This window comes from Myotis lucifugus, unplaced genomic scaffold, assembly GCF_000147115.1.
Source record: "Myotis lucifugus unplaced genomic scaffold, Myoluc2.0 scaffold_157, whole genome shotgun sequence".
NCBI classification, from domain to species: Eukaryota; Metazoa; Chordata; class Mammalia; order Chiroptera; family Vespertilionidae; genus Myotis; species Myotis lucifugus.
In genome coordinates, this window is record NW_005871205.1 from 2,946,521 (window position 1) to 2,968,416 (window position 21,896).

The following is a 21,896-nucleotide window of genomic DNA, read 5'->3' on the forward strand; positions in this document are numbered from 1 at the left end:
TAATATAAAACTTACCATTAATCATCTTTTTTTAAAAAATCCTCACTCAAAGATACTTTTCCATTGGTTTTTAGAGAGAGGGAAAGACAGAGAGAAATAACGATACGAGAGAAACACATTGATTGGTTGCCTCCTGCACACACCCCCACTGGGGCCGGGGAACCTGCAACCCAGGTACCTACCCTTCACCTTCGGTCCTTGGGCTGACATGCTAACCACTGAGCAAACAGCCCAGGGCGAGAATTTCTCCCTTCTGGCCGAATAACAGCTCATGGTGTGGCTCTCCCCACTTTATTTATGTGTTTATCTGCGTGTGGATAGTTGGCCGTTGTGAAGAATGCAGCTGTGAACATTGGTGTCCAGGGGTCTGTTAGAGCTCCTGCCTTGGAGTGCAACTGCCCTAATTTGGGCTTTTCACCAACTGAGCTGACCAGCAACACTCCTCGGAGATTAAGGGCCGGATGCGGAGAACCTTGGCTGAGAGGAAAATCTGGAAGAAAATTAAAACACAAACCATTCAAGTGAAAACGTTAAACAACGTAAGACAGCTAACCACCTCCTATCCATAAATGTAATCACAAGCAGAACGGTGAAATGGGAACACGAGGCCACAGTCTTTAATGTCTCCCCTTTGTTTCCACGCATGACCCGTGGTTGGGTTTGTATGTTATGTCAATCTTCATCCTAGGGTGGAAAGGCTCTCAAAGGACTCCTGATACCCTTCCCTCCCCACTGCTCCCCCCTCCCCAGCACCACAGGAAAGACAGATGGGTCTGTCTAAATTGGACAGGGCAGCGCCTCATCACAGTTTCTTGGCACGCGGTGCAGATGGCCTGTGGTGACACTAATGTATCGCTTGCTAATGAGAACTCTGGAGAAGGCTCCAAGCACTTTAGCAGTTTGCTGATTGCCTTCTGACCTCCTCCGAGAGGGCTTCTGGGCAGGGCACCCTAAATGGCATTAAAGCCGTGCCAAGGCAGCACGGAATCAGTGAACGAGCACTCCGCCCTGCTCACTTCTCTGGCATCCGTTTTTACTTACCCCGGACAGCGGGCGAGTGACTATTTTCGAGGCTGCTTCCTCTGGTAAAACATCTCAAACCCTTCCACGGTGGGTAACGTGGACATGCCCGCTTTCAGACGCACACCTGGTCCCCGAGAAGTGCCCATGAGGAACACAGCTGCCCACATTCACCCTGGGTGCCATTCACACGTGACTTGTGTGCCAGGCAGATGGTAGGAGGAGGCTCAACCTTATCTCCGAGAAGATCAGGGAGGGCTAGTGTGTTCAAAAGCAACCTTCTCTGCCCAGAGGAGAAAAAGAACAGAACGGAACAGGAACTCTCAGGAACCTGCCTCCTGACAACACCACCCTGATTTCTTATGGGCGAATGAACCTTCCCTGGTTCTCAGCCCTGTGGTTTAGGTACAACTAACCCCACCCCCAGCTCCAGGGACGGGTCCTGATTGGCTTAAGACAGAGCCTGCCCTAACCGGTTTGGTTCAGTGAATAGAGCGTCAGCCTGCAGACTGAAGGGTCCCAGGTTCGATTCTGGTCAAGGGTATGTACCTTGGTTGCGGGCACATCCCCAGTGGGGGCTGTGCAGGAGGCAGCTGATCGATGTTTCTGACTCTCTATCCCTCTCCCTTCCTCCTCTTCCTTCCTCTCTGTAAAAGATCAATAAAATATATTAAAAAAAAAAAAAAGATAGAGCCTGGCTTAGAGGTTGAGCCTTGACCTCTGAACCAGGAGGTCATGGTTCAATTTCTGGTCAGGGCACAGGCCCAGGTTGTGGTTTCGATCCCCAGTGTGGGGCGTACAGGAGGAAGCCGATCGATGATTCTCTCTCATCATTGATCTTTCTATCTCTCTCTCCCTTTCCCTACTTCTCTGAAATTAATAAAAAATAAATAAAAAATAAAAAAAAGACAGTATCCCAACTCCTGGATGCAGTAATTGATTTAAATGGCTAGTTAACCCAAGCCAATAAGATGCAAAAAAAAAAAAAAATGTTTATTGGGGTTCTGGCAAAGAAAAGCCCCCTGCTTGGGGGGAAATATGTAAATAAGGGAGAATGTAGCCTCAGGAGTCTCTGGCAACCGTTTTGCCACCATGAGGAAGAGCGTGCCTGAGATTAGAACCAGTGCTGAGGGTGGGAAGAAGCCAATGGAGAGAAGCTGGGTTCTGGGCACCGTGTGTGAGCCTATAGCAAGCCCCACCCACCTGCAGTGGGCCCTATCTCTGAACTGTCTAGTTACATGAGCCGATAAATGACCTTGATCTTTTAAGCCAATTTGAGTTGGAGTTTGTTATTTGGAATATAAAGTTGTCCAGCTAACTCAAACCTCCATAATAGCCACGGCTACACTAAATATAGATCTTCCAGGGATAAAAACGTGTTGGCTGTTTCTGTGACGCAGTACTAGAAGTTCAGCAGAAGATAAGGGCAGAAGAATGGCAAGCATGTGAGGAGGAATTTGGAATCTGCCCCGAGGGACTACTTATTCCGCAGGGAAGATGCTGTGTCCCAGATGACGGCATTAGGGCCCATCCCTGTGTTAACATAAAAACATTCAAACCTGTAAAGAATTTTTGTGAGTTTATCTGAGCCAAACTGTTGACAATTGCCGGGAAGCAGAACCTCAATGAATTGAGATAATGCTCCGGAGAACGGTGGGTTACATCTGTATTTATACATTGCAATCAAAGGAAGGGACATAGGTGGGTTACATGAAATCCATTGGTGATAGACTAGAGAGGCGGGAGAAAGAAAAGCTGGGGGAGGGGGGGAACCCCTGGGATTGGATAAAAAGTAAAAAGATAGACACATATTTAGGTGGGTGCAGGAACAATGAACATGATAACAATGAAGGAATTTGTGGTATCTGTCCTGGAGCCCAGGCACATTAGGTTGTGCCCCAAGGGGTCCAGAAAAAGGGAAGTTACAAGTTACTCAGACATTTCAAGGGTCTGTTATTATAGATGCAAAAAGACAGATAGGCTCAGTTAAGGTAAAGGTTGACCTTGTCAGTGAAGATACCGGCCTAGGATGTAACTACCCACTATCACTGCTTTAGTTAAAGTTTCATTTCAGACCATCCTTTGCGGTTACGTTAGGTCTCTATTTGCAAGGCGCCATACAGGCCTTCCCTGAGCTTGTCAGGTCAGCATGTGGCCCCTTTCGCCCACACCTGTATAAATTGGAGAAAGAGGACAGGTTTGTCCCGGTCTGATATCCCCCACGAGTCCCATTTCCTCTCTAGAAAGTGAGGAGGGTGGATTCCGTGAGCCCTGAGGCCCATCTAGCTCCAGCATTCTACGCATCCGGGGTTCTGTAGAAAGAACACAAGCTTTTGTTAGGGGCACAAATAGAATATTGGGGACTAGCTATGGTCATGGGAAATATTAATCATGCTCTGTTAACCATGATTGCCTTGTGCTGGTTAAAGAAAGGACATTCTAATCTGGCTGGGAGTTGTACACCCCCCGGGACCAGGGAGTCAACCTTGGACTTGGGAGTCAACCTTGGAATGCAGTCCATTCTCATCTGAGAACTGCCTGTTATCCTGGGAAGATTAACAACCTTGTTGCCCAAACAATGGAGTCCCTCCCAGCCCACATAGCCTACCTCCCCATGCCTGTAACCCCTACTCCCCATGTAATCTGTGTCCTACCCAATGTAAGCAGCTGGTTTATGGTGGGGTGCAGAGCAGATTTTTGTGGATGACCTGCTGCTCTCCCATACTACCAGGAATATTAGAATAAACGCTCACATATGATTCAACCCTGTCTCTGCTGAATTGGCTCAAGTAGTGACAGACAGCTGGGACCCATTGATTATCTGGTTAGACTTTGAACTTCATATACCTGAGTTCAGATCCTGCCAACATCAGCTGAGCAACCTCAGTCAAGTTACTTAATCTCTCTGATCCTCAGTTTCTTAGGCTATAAAATGGGGAGATTGATCACACCTTCTATACAGTGATTTTTCTATACAATGACTAAATGAAATACCATGTATCAAGGTGCTAGCACAGTGCCTGTCATGTGGTATATACCCTATAAATGTCGCTCTCCATCCCCCATCCCACCGCCCTTCTCTGTAATTGTAGAACAAGGGATTGGCAACCTCCAGCCAGCAGGCCAATCTGGCTCCTGCTGTTAAAATACAGCTTCATTGGAACACAACTATGCTCTTTCATTTCTGTATTATCGGTGTCTGCTTTCTAGCTACCAGAGGAGAGTTGAGAGGAAGGGATTGAGACCACAGGGCCCACGAAGCCTAAAATATTGATTATCTGACCCTTACGGAATAAGCTGGTTGCCTCCTGATGTAGGACATAAGCGTGAACTAGTTGGAGGAATTTCAGTCACTAGCCAGCAGGTAGGGGAAATATTGGGAAGGTCTCAAGGACCCCTTGAGGTTTTCATGCTGACTCTGGGGTCACGTGAGTCTTCATTCTGAGGGTGGCAGCCAGTCTCTGAGAAGAACGCCCTACAACAGGAAAGACTCCCAGAGAAATAGCTGAAGTTTGTCCAGGACTCAAACCTTCCCCAGCATTCGAGGAAGGGGCCAAAAAGAAGGTCCTCTCTCTAGTCATCTCTCTCTCTCTCTCTCTCTCTCTCTCTCTCTCTCTCTCTCTCTCACACACACACACACACACACACACACACACACACACTGCTTCAAGGAAACTACTAGAGTTATTTTTTTTAGTACAAAAATAAAGTAAATGTTGCAACGTTTTGTTCTGGTCCAAAGAAGAAACTGCTTCCTTTGGGGGAACATTTTCATTGGGCCCGGTGTTACCAGAACCCCGATGGTTCCCTTGAGTGCGCCTGCCTGCACACACCGGAGTTGGGAGCATAGGAAGGAAAAGAGTTTAATATTGAGTTGGCCAATCCAGAGATGGGGAGCATGTAGGTTACAGATTAGCGAGGGCAAAATCACAAGACCCGGTGGGTGAGGGGTTTGGCGTGGTGCCGGGAGCCGGTTGGTCGGAGGTTAGGGAAGGCCATGAGTCATTTCTCAGGTCTTGAGGACGGCTCTGCGGGCTTTTCTGGAGTTGGTCTGTGCAGATCAAGCATGTCAAACTCTTGGTCCACGGGCCGCATGCGGCCCACAAGGAATATTTTTGCGGCCCAGCCAATATAACGGTATGTAAGAAACATTTTAATAAAAATTTCGTAACTTCATTTTTACAATATCCTGTTATACACAATTATTAATAACGAACTACAATGTTCACTAATGACTGATTACTCTAATCGTGTTGCATTCATTTCCCTTATGCGCCTTATGCGCAGGCGCACCATTTCTCTCCACTAATACTAGCAGCGAATATTTTAGCAGCCGATTGGCACGTCATTAGTCTTGTACTGACTTGTTCGGTGTGCTCAATAGGAAATATTTCGCTTTCGGAGAACAAGAAAAATAGGTTTATTTGCATGATGCTTATTAATTTGTGCAGTTATTCAGTGTCTGGTAAGTTCAAGAAAAATATTAATTTTCATTAAAATGTTCTCTTATTTTATGTTAATGATTACTCGTTTATTTCAGCCCTTTGTATTCAGCATGTCTCTATCGAAATAAACCTACGTTTCTATGAAAATTGAAGCTTTTGTTTTTTTGCGGCCCACATAAACCTTGTTTACTTGGCCTGTGTTAGCCTTCGAGTTTGACATGCTTGGTCTAGATTCATGGGACAGCAGCCAGGGGGTCAACCTATTTCACCTTAGGTTGACCTGTCTCACCTTAGGGCTCAGGGGCTGAAACAAAACTTAGGTCAAGATGTTATCTTTAATGTGCCAGAGGTCCTGACCATCTGACCATTCGTTAGGTCTAGGTAGGCTATTATCTCCTGCTACCTCCGGGGTTGCTGATCATCTGGAGGAAAAGCTAGGTCTCTGAGGGAGATCTATGGGAGAGTGGGGGGAGATGGTTTCTAGAGCGAGGAGTTAAAACTAAATTGAGTCAAAGTCATAAGGACCTTCAGTTTCCATTGCTCCCTTCCCTTTGATCAATTCTCCTTCTTGAGGGAGAAAGGGCGACCACCTCTCTAGCTGCTTCCTGCTGAGAAGGGGTGCAGTTTGGGGGTTAGAGGACTAAAACCGCTTCACACGTGATTGGAAATATTCTTGGGTTCCAGTCCGAGGGTCTGAGGTTTGAATGGTCATCAGGTTGCTAGTTTTAGCTGCCCTCAGGCAGCAACTGTAAAGGCAGCAACACCCGATTAGTGTTCCAATACCAACCACAAAGAAGCAAAGCCAATATGGGCATTTCCCAGTGGCTGGGCAGAGAAGGGAGCAGTGGGTGAATGCATCCCCACAGGAAACTTATCAACCTGCCTATTGCTGTAGTCGTGTGGGTTAACAGATTAGCAATATTGCCTTAGAAGCGATGGTATTTGTACAACTTTCTTGTTGGGTCCCACCATTTAGGTTCAAGTTGGTCATCAGGATGTTTGTTTTTTCCAGGATTTTAAAAGTAGCCAAAATTCGGGGTTGAAATGGTATAGCACAGTGGTTCTCAACCTGTGGGTCGCAACCCCTTTGGCGGTGGAATGACCCTTTCACAGGGGTCGCCTAAGACCATCCTGCATATCAGATATTTACATTACGATTCATAACAGTAGCAACATTACAGTTATGAAGTAGCAACGAAAATAATTTTATGGTTGGGTCACAACATGAGGGACTGTATTTAAAGGGCCAGAAGGTTGAGAACCACTGGAATAGCAGGACCTTTTTATATGTCTATTGGCCATCTGTATGTCCTCTTTGGAGAAGTGTTTGTTCAGGTCCTTTGCACCTTTTTAAATTGGATTGTTTGTTTTTCTGGTACTGAGTTTTATAAGTTCTTATAAATTTTGGATATTACCCCCTTCCTTATCAGATGTATCATTGGTGAATATGTTCTCCCATTCAATGAGTTGTATTTTCCTTTTGTTGATGATTTTCTTTGTTGTGCAAACACTTTTTAGTTTGATGTAGTCCCATTTGTTTATTTTTTTTCTTTTGTTTCTCTTGCCCGAGGAGATGTATGAGAAAAAAATAATATTGCTATGAGAAATAGAAATATCTGAGATTTTACTGTTTATGTTTTCTTCTAGGATTTTTATGATTTCAAGTCTAACATTTGTCTTTAACTCATTTTGAGTTTATTTTTGTATATGGCATAAGAAGGTGGTCTACTAGTAGTTTCATTTTTTGCACGTAACTCTCCAATTTTCCCAACACAATTTATGAATAGACTATCTTTACCCCATGGTATGTTTTAGCCTTTGTTGCCAAATATTAATTGACCATAAAAACATGGGTTTATTTCTGGGCTCTCCATTCTGTTCCATTGATCTATATGTCTGTTTTTAGGCCAGTACCATGCTATTTTGATTACTATGGCCTTGTTGTATAGTTTGCTATCAGGGAGTGTGATTCCTTCAGCTTTGTTCTTTCTCAAGATTGTTGTGGCCATTCAGGGTCTTTTGTGGTTTCATATGAATTTTTGGAGTATTGGTTCTCGTTCTGTGAAATATGCCTTTGGTATCTTGATAGGAATTGCGTTGAATCTATAGATTGCTTTGTATGTAATACACATTTTAATGATGTTAATTCTTCCTATCCATGAACACGGTACATACTTCCACTTATTTGTATCTTCTTCAGTTTCTTCAGTGTCTGATAATTTTTGGAGTACAGGTCTTTTGCATCCTTGGTGAAATCTAATCCTAGCTATTTTAATTTTTGATGCAATTGTAAATGGGATTGCTTTCTTGGTTTTCCTTTCTAACTGTTCATTATTGGTATATAAAAATGCAACTGGTTTCTGGATGTTTATTTTGCATCTTACAGTGTCACTGACTTTCTTTATCAATGGTATCCTCGTCTTTCATGTACAAACGACTTTCTTAAGTCTAGGAGGCCTAGGGCTGGGGCCCTCAATAACTTTTCCTTAATAGCCTGGAAGGTCTTTTGTCATTCCCCAGTCCATGTCAAAGGCTCTTGACCTGTTCCTTTCAGTGCCTCATGTGATGTTTTTTTGATCAAGCCAACGTTTGAAATCCAGATCCTACAAAAGCCAGCCTTTCCTAGGAATCCCCTTAACTATCTGCGGGTGGTGGGCATGGCCAGCCTCGCCAGGGCTCCCTCCTGTCTCAGAGCGAGTTTCTTTGTCCCTGAGATAATTCAAATCCCAGATATTTCACAGAGGGCTTAGATATTTGGGCTTTCTTTTGGGAAACTTTATATCCCCGTTAAGCCAGGAAGTTCAAGGTTAGAATGGTATTTTTGTACAAAGCCTCTTTGCGGAGACTGGCGATGAGAATGTCATCAGCATATTGGGGCATTACTCCAGCTGAAGTTCTCTTAAAACTCTGCCTAAAGCAGCTCCAAATGGGGTAGGGGGCTTTTTGAACCCCCGCAGGAGAACAGTCCAGCAGTACTATTATTTAAACTTTGGGTCCTCCCATTCAAATGCAAACAGTTCCTGACACTAAAGGCTCAGAGGAATGCAAAAGAAGGCATCTTTTAAACCCAGCACATAAATCAACAGAACCTCCTAAACAAGGTGGTCAGCAAGGTGTAGGGTTTGGGGACCACGGGGTGGGTGACTTCCACTGTTTGCTTAAAGGCCTACAAGTTCGGGGTTCATTTGTGCCTGGTTTCTGCACTGCTAAGATGGGCGTATGATACAGTGATGACAAGGCCAAACAAGCTGGTGCTCTCAGGATGCTGCCACCTATGCTTGGATTCCCTCCTTAGCTTGTTCGTTTGGCGTGTGCGGCTTTAGATGCAGTACCATTGCTCCTGCCGCAATCGTATCTGGATTGGGGTGGTGCTTTTGCCTTTCCAGGCCTGCCCTTTGCCCATACTTCCGGAGTTACTTCTTTTGGGATCTCCTTAGGGATCTCCGCCGGAATTTCTCTCAGCTGAGGTCAGTAAAACTGCCTACAAGGCACACGCTATTCGAAGGCACCTTAATGTCCATCTTGCCAGGGGCCAAAGCTATTTTGGCATTCATTTTAGTGAATAAGTCCCATCCTAAAAGTGGCACCGGGCATTCGGGCATATAGAAGAAGCTCTGCTTAAGGTTGGTTTTTCCCATTTGTCAGTCTAATGGCTGAAGAAATGGCTCCTGTAGTGACTCCCCCTGACACTCCAGTCACAAGCATTTTTTTCAGAGGGGAGCTTAGGCAGCCAAGTATTTAGCACAGAATATGTGGCTCCAGTGTCGGTTAAAAAGTCAATTTCTTTCCTACTGTTAGAGTGACTGGGGTTTCCATGCGGGTGATGGTAAAGGAGCCACCTGGGTTGAACAGAGCCCCTGGACCCCGTCACTCCTGGTCACTCTCGGAGAGTTGGGGCACCGGCAATGCCCTTTGCCTGCTCCCATCTTGTCCTGGTTTAGGTTTGGGCACTTCCTTGCCAGTGGCCCTCCTGTGTGCGGCGGAGGCACCCTCGGTGTCCTCTAGGTCAGGGGTCCTCAAACTACGGCCCGCGGGCCATATGCGGCCCGCCGAAAACATTTATCCGGCCCGCCGGGTGTTTTTGCCGCCGCTGCCTGTCCTGCTTAGCAGCCGACTGTCCTGGGCCCGCAGTGCGCATGTGTAGAATATCTGAGGGACAGTGAACTGGTCCCCTGTTTAAAAAGTTTGAGGACCTCTGCTCTAGGTGCTAAGCCCGTATTCCTGGGGCCTTCCCTGGCTCGCTGTCTCCAGAGGTCAGCGCAGCAGCCAGCGGACTGGCCTGCTGTTTCATTTCCCTTGTTCCTGTTTTCCTGAGGCCTGGTCTCAGCTATGAAAGACCTTAAAGCAACTTCTACTAACTGTGCCACAGGCATTCCAGGCACCCTGCACCCTCTGAAGCTTTCTTTGAATGTCAGGGGCACTTCGTGTCATGAAAACCATGTTCACAACCTTCGAATTCTCAGAGGCCTCGGGCCCACGTCCGTATATTGGCGATAGGCCTCCAAGATCCGTTCTAAGAATTCCCAAGTGCTCTCCTCTGGTCGTTGCTTCAGCTGATGGACTCACTGACAGGCCTCTGTGTGGGCACTCCCTCCCTTCATCCTACTGGCACCCATCTTGGTAATGCTCGCCTTTGGCCAGGTCCCCGTGATTGACGTGCCGTCATAGATGGGTAGTGGGAATGGCCATTGAGGCCTCTGGCGGTCCCAGGTTCTGGGGTGACTCATTGTGAAGGCGATTAGCTTCTCTGCCCTTCTCTAGGACAATCCTGTGTTCCTCCGCTGTGAGGTAGGTATTCAGCAAATGTTGGCTGTCTATCCAATCAGGGTTCTGGGAGGTAAAGATGAAATAAAAGGGACTCTCCACCTTTCTTGGGTCCTCCGTAGAGGCAGACATAGTACTCTTCCAGTTACAAAGGTCAGATGTTGTAAAGGGGGGTACACCCACACCATCCCTGCCCGTTGTCATGGACACCAAATCCTCCTATTGGCACTTGTCTCAATGGGAATTGCCCTGCCCAGATTGGAGGAATCTCCTGACCAAAGAGTCAGACAATCACTTGCCGGTATTTATCTTCTTATTTTTTGACATCTTTATGGGCTCAGAACGCCCTGACCCCTGTTGCATCTGCGCACTCTCCACCTCCAATTAAGGCACCAGCTGATGTCAATAACAATAAGGTTTGTGATTGGAGGAAGCCTGTTGGACAAGGTATGGGCAGCCCCCCACCACTCGGCTCCCTCCTTGGCTGACACGGCCCTCGATTTTCAGTCTAACGATTTTAGAAAAAAAAATAGCGTCTTATACACAGAAAAATACAGTCTATATAGAGAGACAAAGACAAAGAGATAATTTTTAGAGCTAGGACTTAAAACTAAATTTAATCAAATCACAAGGACCCTAGGTTTTAGTGGCATCTGGAAGGGATTATCAGCGCTAAGGTCACGAGAATTGGTTGATCTTGGGGTGCAGGGTGGCCCCAGCACTGACCACTGGGGACCCTAAGCAGGTTACCTGACCCACAGTCCAGAGTGATTTGTGGGTTTCTCTGCACACGTAACTGAGCCAATGGCATGCTTGGCACATGTACCTATTGCTCTCTGGGTGATACAACCCAGCATAACCCCACTGTCCCTGCAAATTAAGTGTAATGTGCACCCCTCTGAGCCGCACGTCAGTCTCCATAGAGGACACCAGCGCCGGTAACTGAGCTCCTTCAAACAGACAGCAGGAGGCACACAAGCCACTGAACAACGTGTTGCTTTTCTTAGCAAAACTCACCTTGTTGGGTGAGGCCAGGAGCCGCAGTTCTGGGTCCTGTCTGAGAAACGAAAGGCCTCTAGGCAGTTTTGTTTGTTTGTGTTGGGGGTTTCTTTCCAGCCTTTGCTCTGTGAGAAAAGCTCACCTCTGCATCCCATGTTCTCCCCACCCCTGCCCCCCTCCCCCCTGGGGAAGCAGCTCTGATTAACCCGCTGCCTTTTTCCTTTCCTCCTTTCCTTCTTCCTCTCTTAGACGCACATGAACTGATGCTCAGGACCCCTCTGTTGTCCCTGTGTTAACCCTTTCAATCCTTATCACTATCTGACGAAGTTGGCGGTGCTGTAACCCTTATTTTACAGATGAGGAAACTGACGCACACGTCTTTACGTGACTTGTCCAAGGCCACATACCTAATAAGGCGCAAGGGGGATAGTGAAGCTCGGGCTCTCTGGTTCATAAGCACTGTGTTCTGTTTCTCTAGAGCACACACACACAGACACACACACACACACACACAGACACACACACACAGACACACACAGAGACACACACACAGACACACACACAGACACACAGACACACAGACACACAGACACACACAGAGAGACACACACAGACACACACAGAGACACACACAGACACAGACACACACAGAGACACACAGACACACACACACACAGACACACTCACTCCTAGTTCGCACCTATCTGGACCCTGCGCTGGAAGCGGGACATGGCCTGGGCTTTGGGGCTCAGGGAATGCCTCTCCTGGCCTTTGCAGCGCCCTTTCTGCTGGGCTCTGCCCCTGCCCAGGGCTGCCCGGGTTTACCTGAGGGCAATCCCTCTTGTGAGGATCGCACAGCCTGCCCTGCCCTGCCCTCAGCTCCTCCAGGATCCGGACACCCGGCTTTAACTCGTCAGCTCCACTTGGGGGCTGGTTAGCTGCGTGGGTGTGAGTCCTCTGTCCGTGACACCAGAGAGAGGCTTGCTGGCATAGACTGGGACCACCCCACGCCAGTCCTGAGCTGGGAACTCTGGCGGGAGAACAGGAATGGCTGTAAACTAGGAACTCGGGATGAAGATGGAAGGGTTACCAACGTTGTCTTTAAACTGGGAAGGGACTTCAAATCACTCACTTCCCCATTTTATGGTTGAGGAAACCAAGGGCTGGGGTGGCGATGTGGTTCCCCCAAGATCCCCAGCTGGCTCACAGCAGCTTTGCAAATCGAGGCCCAGGTCCTGCTCTCCACAGCAAGTGGTAAAAGCACATTGTTGTGATGGTGCAGCGGCCTCTAGCACCAAGAGAGGGCAGGTATTTGGTCTGGCTTTCCTCAGAGCAGAGTCTTTCTTATGAAAGATATGTTGACATGGGGCCATGACTGGCATCTCTCATTCCATTCGGTGACAGTGCCAAAGCCTGTAGGGCAGTGAATCCCAGAGCCTGGTGCTCACCCCACAGGTGGGAAATACATGAAGTGATTTCAGATGATACCCATTTTTAATTTTAGAAGCAATATGTTTATGCTAATGTGTACTAGGGAAGTATATAACTAGACACCAAATCTATTAATATTTTTCATTAATTTTTATCCTCACTGGAGGATATGTTTATTGTTTAGAGAGAGAGAGACACACACACACAGAGAAACAGAGAGAGAGAGAAACATATATGTGAGAGAGAAACATCAATCAGTTGCCTCCTGTATGCGCCCTGACTGAGGATTGAACCCGAAATCTAGGTATGTGCCCTGATCCGGAATCAAACCCACCACCTTTTGGTGTGTGGGACAATGCTCCAACCAACTGAGCCACCCAGCCAGGGCTCTATTAATGTTTATTAGGCTCGTACATGACTGCTTAGGAGGGCTCAGTAACTAAAAATATATTCAGTAAAAAATAGCAGGGGTGATTTGTTAATTAGGAAAAAACAAACTATGAAGATGACTGAAGTTTAGGAAATGCTGTTGGGGAGAATACCAACCATTTTTTGGGGGGAAAGCTTAATGAGGGACTTGCCTATAATAAAAAGACACACCCTCAGCCTCATTAATTACCAAGAAATGCAAAATACAACTAGAATGAGATACATTTTTTCACCTTTCAGATGGGTAAAGATTATAAAGTTTATTCTCACTTTGGCAGCACATATACTAAATTTAGAATGGCACAGAGATGATTGGCATGGTCTCTGGGCACAGATGACATGCAATTCCAGGATGCTGTTGTACGAGTAACCAAATTTGTATTATTGAGAAGGGCTCTCTTTTGAGGAGAAAAAGAAGATAAAGTGAGATCTATGAGATTAAGTGAAAATTTTGTTGAAAATATTAAATATATATTTAAACTACATCATGAGTAGTATATATATTTTCTAGCTTTTTAAAAATGTATTTTATTCATTTTTTACAGAGAGGAAGGGAGAGGGATAGAGAGTTAGAAACATCGATGAGAGAGAAACATCGATCATCTGCCTCCTGCACACCTCCCACTGGGGATGTGCCCGCAACCAAGGTACATGCCCTTGACCAAAATCGAACCTGGGACCCTTCAGTCCGCAGGCTGACGCTCTATCCACTGAGCCAAACCGGCTAGGGCTTTTCTAGCTTTTTTGATGGAAGAGGCTTATCAACAATGACCAACTCAATAGAAATAAATGCCTAATATCCTGAGTGAGGTCTCTAAATGCCATTTTTCACTAAAAGGAACCAAGGCTCTTTGGAGAAATGTCTAATTTTATTTCCAGGACAGGAAATACACAAGATAAGCCTTGAACATCTTGTCAAACAAGAAAGCAGCAAAACCATCAAAGACCACTAGACTGATAGCAAAAGGCGTCGAAAGGCAACACGCAGGGGCTCCCATTGGCCAAAGATGGGACAATTTGAACATCAATAAAGATTATAACCACGGTGGAACAAAATACATAAATATATTTCAATCCCTGAATTTATCATTATACTAAAAACAATTCAAAACAAAAGAAAACCTCATTGGTTACCATTCAAGGGCGCAAGTAAACCAACTCATTCTTTTAAAAAATTGGAAATAAAGGTAAAGAATCAAGCATCTATCATGTGTTTCCTTTACAAACTGAACATTTAGGTAACCACATAGTTGATGAGGAGAAGCGTCTCGTTATAGACACTCTCCAGCTACTAAATGAAGGGATGACGGCGTAACACCATCTGCAATCATCACAAAGGCTGCTAACGTCACAAGTGGAGACATAGCCAGCCATGGTGGCATGATGTGCCTTCTGACGGAAGAACAGAACTCCGCCTGTGAAGCAGTCTTATCTCCTCCCCAACGTAAATCTGATCAAGACTCTTCTAGATCTAACTAGCAAGTTATAGGAAGGACATACCACAAGGTTACAAACAAAATACAAACTTCAGGAGACGTCACAGGACAACTTCTTTAACAAATTATGACAAACAAAAGCGGGGTGGGGTGGGGGTGGGGCCAGAGCTTCCATGGAAGCTCTGAGCTCTTCCCCATTCCTTGTCCTACGCATCTCTTCCATTTGGCTGTTCTGCTTATAATGCTGGGGGAAGGGAACAAAATACTTCCAGTTGAAGACACTATCTGGGTAGAAATTCCCTTCAAACGTGAACGTCACATAACTGATCCAAGGAGTGAAAAAGGAGCAGGTATTTTGTTGTTAGTGTATAGAAACACAACAGACCCCAATGAGTCAAAGCAATCTTGAGAAAGAAGAAGAAAGCTGGAAGCATCATGCTTCCTGACCTCGAGCTATATCACAGAGCGACAGTGATCAAAGCAGTATGGTACTGGCGTAAAAATAGACGCACGGACCAATGAAACAGAATTGGGAACCCACAAATAAACTCTTGCAGACAGCTCAACTGATATTGGATAAGGGAGCCAAGAGTACTCGGTGGGGGAAAGGACAGTCTCTTCACTAAGTGGTGTTGAAGAAATTGGATCATCACATGCCTAAGAATGAAATTGGACTTCTACCTTACACTACTCACAAAAGTGAAATGGATTAAGAGCTTAAAACATGACCGGAAACCATAAAACTCCTAGAAGAAAACAGGGTAAAACTCCTTAACACTGGTGTTCTTCTTGGATATGACACCAAAAGCACAAGCAATAAAACCAAATATGAATAAGTGAGAATGCATCAAGCCAAAAAGCTTCTGCACAAAAAACAAAATTTAAAAAATGAAAAGGCAACCTGTAGAATGGGAGAAAATATTCCCAAACCACATATCTGGTAAGGGGTAAACATACAAAATATGTAAGGACCTCATAAACTCAATAGTAAATAATAGTAATACTATTTTTAAATGGGCAAAGGACCTGAATAGACATTTTCCAAAGAAGATGTTGAAATGGCCAATAGGTACATAAAAAGATGCTCAACATCACCAAGCATCAGAGAAATGCAAATCAAAACCATGATGAGATATCACCTCCTACCTGTTAGGATGTGTCTGATCAAAAAGACAAGTGATAACAAGTATTAGTAAGGATATGGAAAAAAGGGAACCTTTTACACTATTGGAGGAATGTAAATTGGTGCGGCCACTATAAAACATAGTGTGAATGCTCCTCATACTAAAAATAGAATTGCCACATGATTCAGTAATTCCCCTTCTGTGTATATATTCAAAGGAAATGAAATCACTGTCTTAAAAGATGTCTGCACCCCATGTGCAATGCTGCATTATTCACACTAGCCAAGGTATGGCACAGCCTGTGTCTACCCACAGATGGATGGGTAAAGAAGATGTGAGATGTGCCCTGACCCGTTTGACTCAGTGGCTAGAGCATCGGCCTGCGGACTGAAGGGTCCCAGGTTCGATTCCGGTCAGGGGCATGTACCTTGGTTGTGGGCACATCCCCAGTGGGGGCTGTGCAGGGGACAGCTGATCGATGTTTCTCTCTCATTGATGTTTCTAACTCGCTGTCCCTCTCCCTTCTTCTCTGTAAAAAAATCAAAATATATTTTAAAGAAAAGATGTCAGATGTATACATATATTTATATGAAATATTGTCCATACATATGGAATAGTATACATGTATGTGGGATATTACTCAGCCATGAGAAAGGAGGAAATCCTGCCATTTGCCATAGACCTTGGGGGTATTAGCTAAGTGAAATAAGTCAGACAAGTAAAGGTAAATACTGTATGATTTCATTTATATCTGAAACCTAAAAAAGCTAAACACAGAGAAACAGAGTAGAATGGTGGATAGCTGCCAGAGCTGAGGAAATAGAGAAATGATGGTCAAAAGGTACACATTTCTAGTTAATTCTGGGGATCGAATGTACAGCAAGGTGACTATAGTTAACAATACTGTATTATAAACTTGGAAGTTGCTCAGAGAGTATGTCTTAAATGTTCTCACCATAAAAAATGTAATTATGCAAAGTGATGGCTGTGTTAAACCCTATTGTGGTAATCATTTCACAATATATACATGTATAGCCGAAACCGGTTTGGCCCAGTGGATAGAGCGTCGGCCTGCGGACTGAAAGGTCCCAGGTTCGATTCCGGTCAAGGGCATGTACCTGGGTTGCGGGCACATCCCCGGTAGGAGATGTGCAGGAGGCAGCTGATCGATGTCTCTCTCATCGATGTTTCTAAGTCTCTATCTCTCTCCCTTCCTCTCTGTAAAAAAACCCTATTGTGGTAATCATTTCACAATATATACATGTATTAAAGCATCATGTTGCATGATTTAAACTTATACAATGTTATATGTCAATGACATCTCAATAAATCTTAAGGGAGAAAAAGAATGAAGTTGGGCCCCTCTCTCACATCATGTACAAAAATGAACTCAAAATGGATCAAATACCTAAATACAAGAGCAATTACCAAAATCTATCAAATTGCATATTTAAAACAAATGAGTCTATTGTATTATACCTCAAGAAAGCCAAAAAGTTAATAAAATACTGATGTGAGGCCCCATTCCTGAGACGCTGCATGAATTGGTATTGGAGGAAGTTCTACTGAATAATTTTAATAACTCCCAGTTATTCTAATTTGTAGTCAGGAGAACTTGCATGCAAGGAAACAAGCCTGGTGGAAAAGGTGCTCAGAGGGAGGGGCCTTTTTTTCATGTCCACACCTTCAGCACTCAAAACTGCAGGTCCCACCCTTGCCCAGTCTTTCCAGGTTACCCTCCTCCTCCTGTCTGCACTGTTTCCACTCTCCTCCCGAGTCCAAACTCCCAGCTCTTTCATACTAGCCTCAGATGACCCTGAAGAAAGCAAGGTGAAGGCAGTTCACACTGAAGTGTGCGTGACTGATAGTCAAATTTTACATTTTCATAGAGGCTGCTGTGTGCCCAAAGGAATTTTTTAAAGAGTAGGCCCTGGCTGGGTAGCTCATTTGGTTAGAGTGTCCTCCTTATAGGCCAAGGTTGTGGGTTCGATCCCCGATCAGGGCACATACAAGAATCAATCAATGAATGCATAAATAAATGGAACAACAAAACAATCTCTCTCTCTCTCTCTCTCTCTCTCTCTCTCTCTCTCTCTCTCTCTTCCTCTCTCTAAAATCAATTTTTTTAAAAAAACGAAAAAGCAGAGGTCCTGGCAGCATGACCTCAGCGGTGTCTTTCCACTCTTCCTTTGGCTAAAGTCGGTCCTGCTTTAAGATGATATGAAGTTAAGGACTAAAGAGTCCGAGTGGAGTACTAATCATTCACTCATTCATCAGTCATTCATTTACTCCACAGACATGTACGAGACACTGACTATTTGGCACTGTGTTAGGGGCTGTGGCAATTGGAGGAATAAGAAATGCCAGCTGGCTAGAACCAGGATTTCCTCAAAAGCCCTGGAACTATTTACAGTGCGGTCTGACCAGTGCCGGGGCCAAAGCAAATAACTCCCTCTGTAGGGAAGCATGCCTAACTGGACCTGGGGAAACGAAGGCTTCAGAGAGAACTAGCCACAGGTAAGCTTTTTTTTTTTTTTGCTTTTAAAAAAAATATATATTTTATTGATTTTCCACAGAGAGGAAGAGAGAGGGATAGAGAGTTAGAAACATCGATGAGAGAGAAACATCAATCAGCTGCCTCCTGCACACTCCCCACTGGGGATGTGCTCGCAACCAAGGCACATGCCCCTGACCGGAATCGAACCCGGGACCCTTGAGTCCGCAGGCTGACGCTCTATCCACTGAGCCAAACCGGTTGGGGCCACAGGTAAGCTTTTTTAACAGGCAAAAAAGGATCTCACCCGGTAAAGCAGGAAGCAGCGTGGCAAAGGAAGACAAGAGAGACCGAGGAGTGACGGGGGATGGTGAAGCACCTTGTGTGTCTGTCTCAGAGAGGGCACGGAGAGCTGGAGGTGTCTTGGTGAGGGAGCCAGGCGGGGAAAGCAGGAACTGACCAAAGGCGTGGTGTGCGTATTTTAGTTGGGAGATTATCCCAGGCTGCAGGAGGGAGGGAGACAGAGAAGAAGGGAAAGCCAATAGAGAGCTCATTCTGGATTGGTTACCACTATGAACAACTGGGCTCATTCCTGTTGGAGACTACAGAGCAGACATGCGGAGGACGCCTCAGAAATGCATCCAGCCCGGCTGGCGCGACTCAGTGGTTGAGCGTCAAACTATGAACCAAGAGATCACTGATTAACCAACTCCCAATTCCAATGGCCATGAAATGCCCCTGGGAATAACTTCCCCCAGAGAAGCTTCCATCTGGGGCACCACTCAGAGCTTTGTGATTTTGAGAAAAAGCCTCTGGCAATAAAGTTGAGAGTCATACGGGTGGGTGCTTGAAGTGAGACCCTCACAGCCCGTGGGAACTGTCCACTGCAGCTGCAGGAGAAATCCGAGATGGGCCGAAGGGAGGTGGCCTGGGACACAAAAGGCATCTGCTCAGGGGGTGACTCAGATTAGGGGGCTGAATGGGTTCAGCATGCAGAAGAAATTCAGGAAATGGGCTTGGAAAAGTAAGCTGGGGTCAGGGGATCCATTGTGAAAAGGCTCATCTGCCAGGAGACAAAGTTTAAACTGTAAATGCCAGGTCCTGGCACCTAGTAGGTGGTCAACAAATATTTATTTATTTATTTTAAATATATTTTATTGATTTTTTACAGAGAGGAAGGGAGAGGGATAGAGAGTTAGAAACATCAATGAGAGAGAAACATCAAGGGATATGCCCGCAACCAAGGTACATGCCCTTGACCGGAATCGAACCTGGGACCCTTGAGTCTGCAGGCCGACGCTCTATCCGCTGAGCCAAACCGGTTAGGGCCAACAAATAGTTATCGAAAAAATGAATGCTAATGACAGATGTTCCTGGGCCAAGTCCTTGCAAAGCTACTGGACTTTAGAATCCAGCAGATTGGCTGTGACCTTTAACCTCTTTCATCTTCCATTTCTCTCTCTCCCCCCGAAGTGGCAACAATAATAAGTCCTTTATAGGGTTGTTGTGAGGAATGAGAGGAGATCAAAGATATACGGCAGCTAGAAGTGTGGACTCAATAAATGTCAGCCACTCTACCCCTGGCCCCATGATGACCCAAAGCCAAGTCATAAAGCTGAACTATCCACCAGCTAGAGACAATGAAGGTTGCTCCTGGGATCTGTTTATAGGAGATGGATGCTGGCATTCCAGCTATATTGGTCCTCCTGGAAAAAATTAGTGGTATTGGTAACAACTTCCTTGTCCCAAAAGGGAACCAGACTGCTGCTTTAATTAAAGGACAGAGTTGAAACTATCCTCCCAGAGAACCCACAAATTCAGAAATTGATGCTTATAGTAACATAGTCCCTCCCCCCACCCCCCATCCCCGTTGTGCATTTAAATATACGTATTGAAACATTTTCCAATCAATATGCTGTTGACAGGCCATCCATCCCTGCTGTGCTACCTTTCTCATTCTGAAATCTTAACAGAGGCCAAGATGCTTGTGGACTTCACTGGCATTGGCTGCTGTAGGCATTGGGAGCTCCTCAGTCCTTCCCAGTGGACAAAGGAGATGTGTGGTGGCCTCTAGGGAGGTAGGGACAGTCCGGCTGGTGTTGATCAGTGGTCAAGCGTCGACCCCATGAACCAGGAGGTCACAGTTCGATTCCTGGTCAGGGCACATGCCTGGGTTTCAGGCTCAATCCCCAGGGGGGGTTGTGCAGGAGGCAGCCGATAGATGATTCTCTCTCATCAATGATGTTTATCTCTCTCGCTCTCCCTTCCTCTCTCTGAAATCAATAAAAAATAAATACCCCAAACATATAAAAAATAAAATAAAAAATCCTTTAAAAAATGAATCTCAGGTGGGAGAGAACACTTGAGGAACTAGGTAAAGAATTGAGAAATGACACAAACTGGGGAATCCTCAATTAACGTATTTTAAAACACGTCCATTTCCCCATAGCAGTCAGGTACAAAGATAAACACTGTGATGAGTCATGCCAGTGGCACACCATTTTTTTTTTTTTTTAAGGCAGAAGGGATATTGGGAAAATGAGTAAACACATACTTTGTTAAGGCAGGAAATTCCAGAGTTGAGAAGCGACTGTGGGAGGTACATCTGCTCTTAGTCTGGAGTGATTCACACCTGGAGAAGCCAAGGAGGAACCCAAAGATGGGTGTTCCTTCATCTGTCTGTTCATTTGCTCATTGATTCATTCATTCATCTCCATTCAATGTGGAGAGGGGCTACAGTGTTTGGACAGGTTCAAGCCTCGGACTAATGAGAGGGCACAGTCCTCTTGTGGCCACGTGCAAGTCCCAGCTTGGAGGGCAGGGCCCTCCCAGCACAATTATAGCCAACAGCTATGGTTGTAAGCTTGAACCTATGGTCCGAACACGTGGTCTGAGTGATGTGGGCTTGATAGAGTTCAGGTGCATGTAATTGAGTAGGATCAAAACCCATGAGAATGTTGTAAACATCTTGACCACGCCCTTACTTTGCCTCCTGGAATCTGGCTATAAAATAACGACACACTTGTAGCCCGTGGCACTGTCGCTAGCTCTCCATCAGAGAGGCTCTCCATCAGAGAGGACAGCGTCCCACCCAGACCCAGCTTTCTTCTCTTGTCTGTCTTTTCTCCATCCTTCACCGCCCCTTCTCAGGGTCACTGAACCTGGCTGAGCTGGCGCAGCACATAAGGCGCCCTGGGGCTGAGTATGCCATGGCCGTGCTGGCTCGCCACAATTCAACCATGATCAGCTATCTCTATCACACTCTGCAAGAAGCAGCAGGAATACAAAAGTGGAAAAGACACAATCCCTTCCCTTGACGGGTTCTGAAAGTAGGGAAAACAGAAGATGTCACTAATAATTGTAATAAAGTGGAACGAGGGCAAAGATAAAACATGTCCAAGATGGGGTGGCGACACAAAGAAGAGGGGAGAGGCCAGAAAAGGCTTCCTTTCGCCGGGGACCCTTTAAAGGTGGGGCTCAAAGGGGGGTGGGAGTCCCCAGGCAGCAGGGAGTGGTGCCCATGTGCAGGGACAGAGGTTCCAAGGAAGAGGAAAAGGCACCCATCAAGAGTGAGACGCCTTTGGGTACCGCCTGGAGTTGGTCCCGCTACAGCACAGGAGGGAAGGCAGAGTGTGGGTAGAGACCAAACATGGAGGAGGACCTCCTGGGTCAGAGGAGGAGTCTGGGCTCCATCCTGTAGTGATGAGGGGCCACCGAATGGTTTCGATAGATTTAGGTGTACTCATTTGGGGCA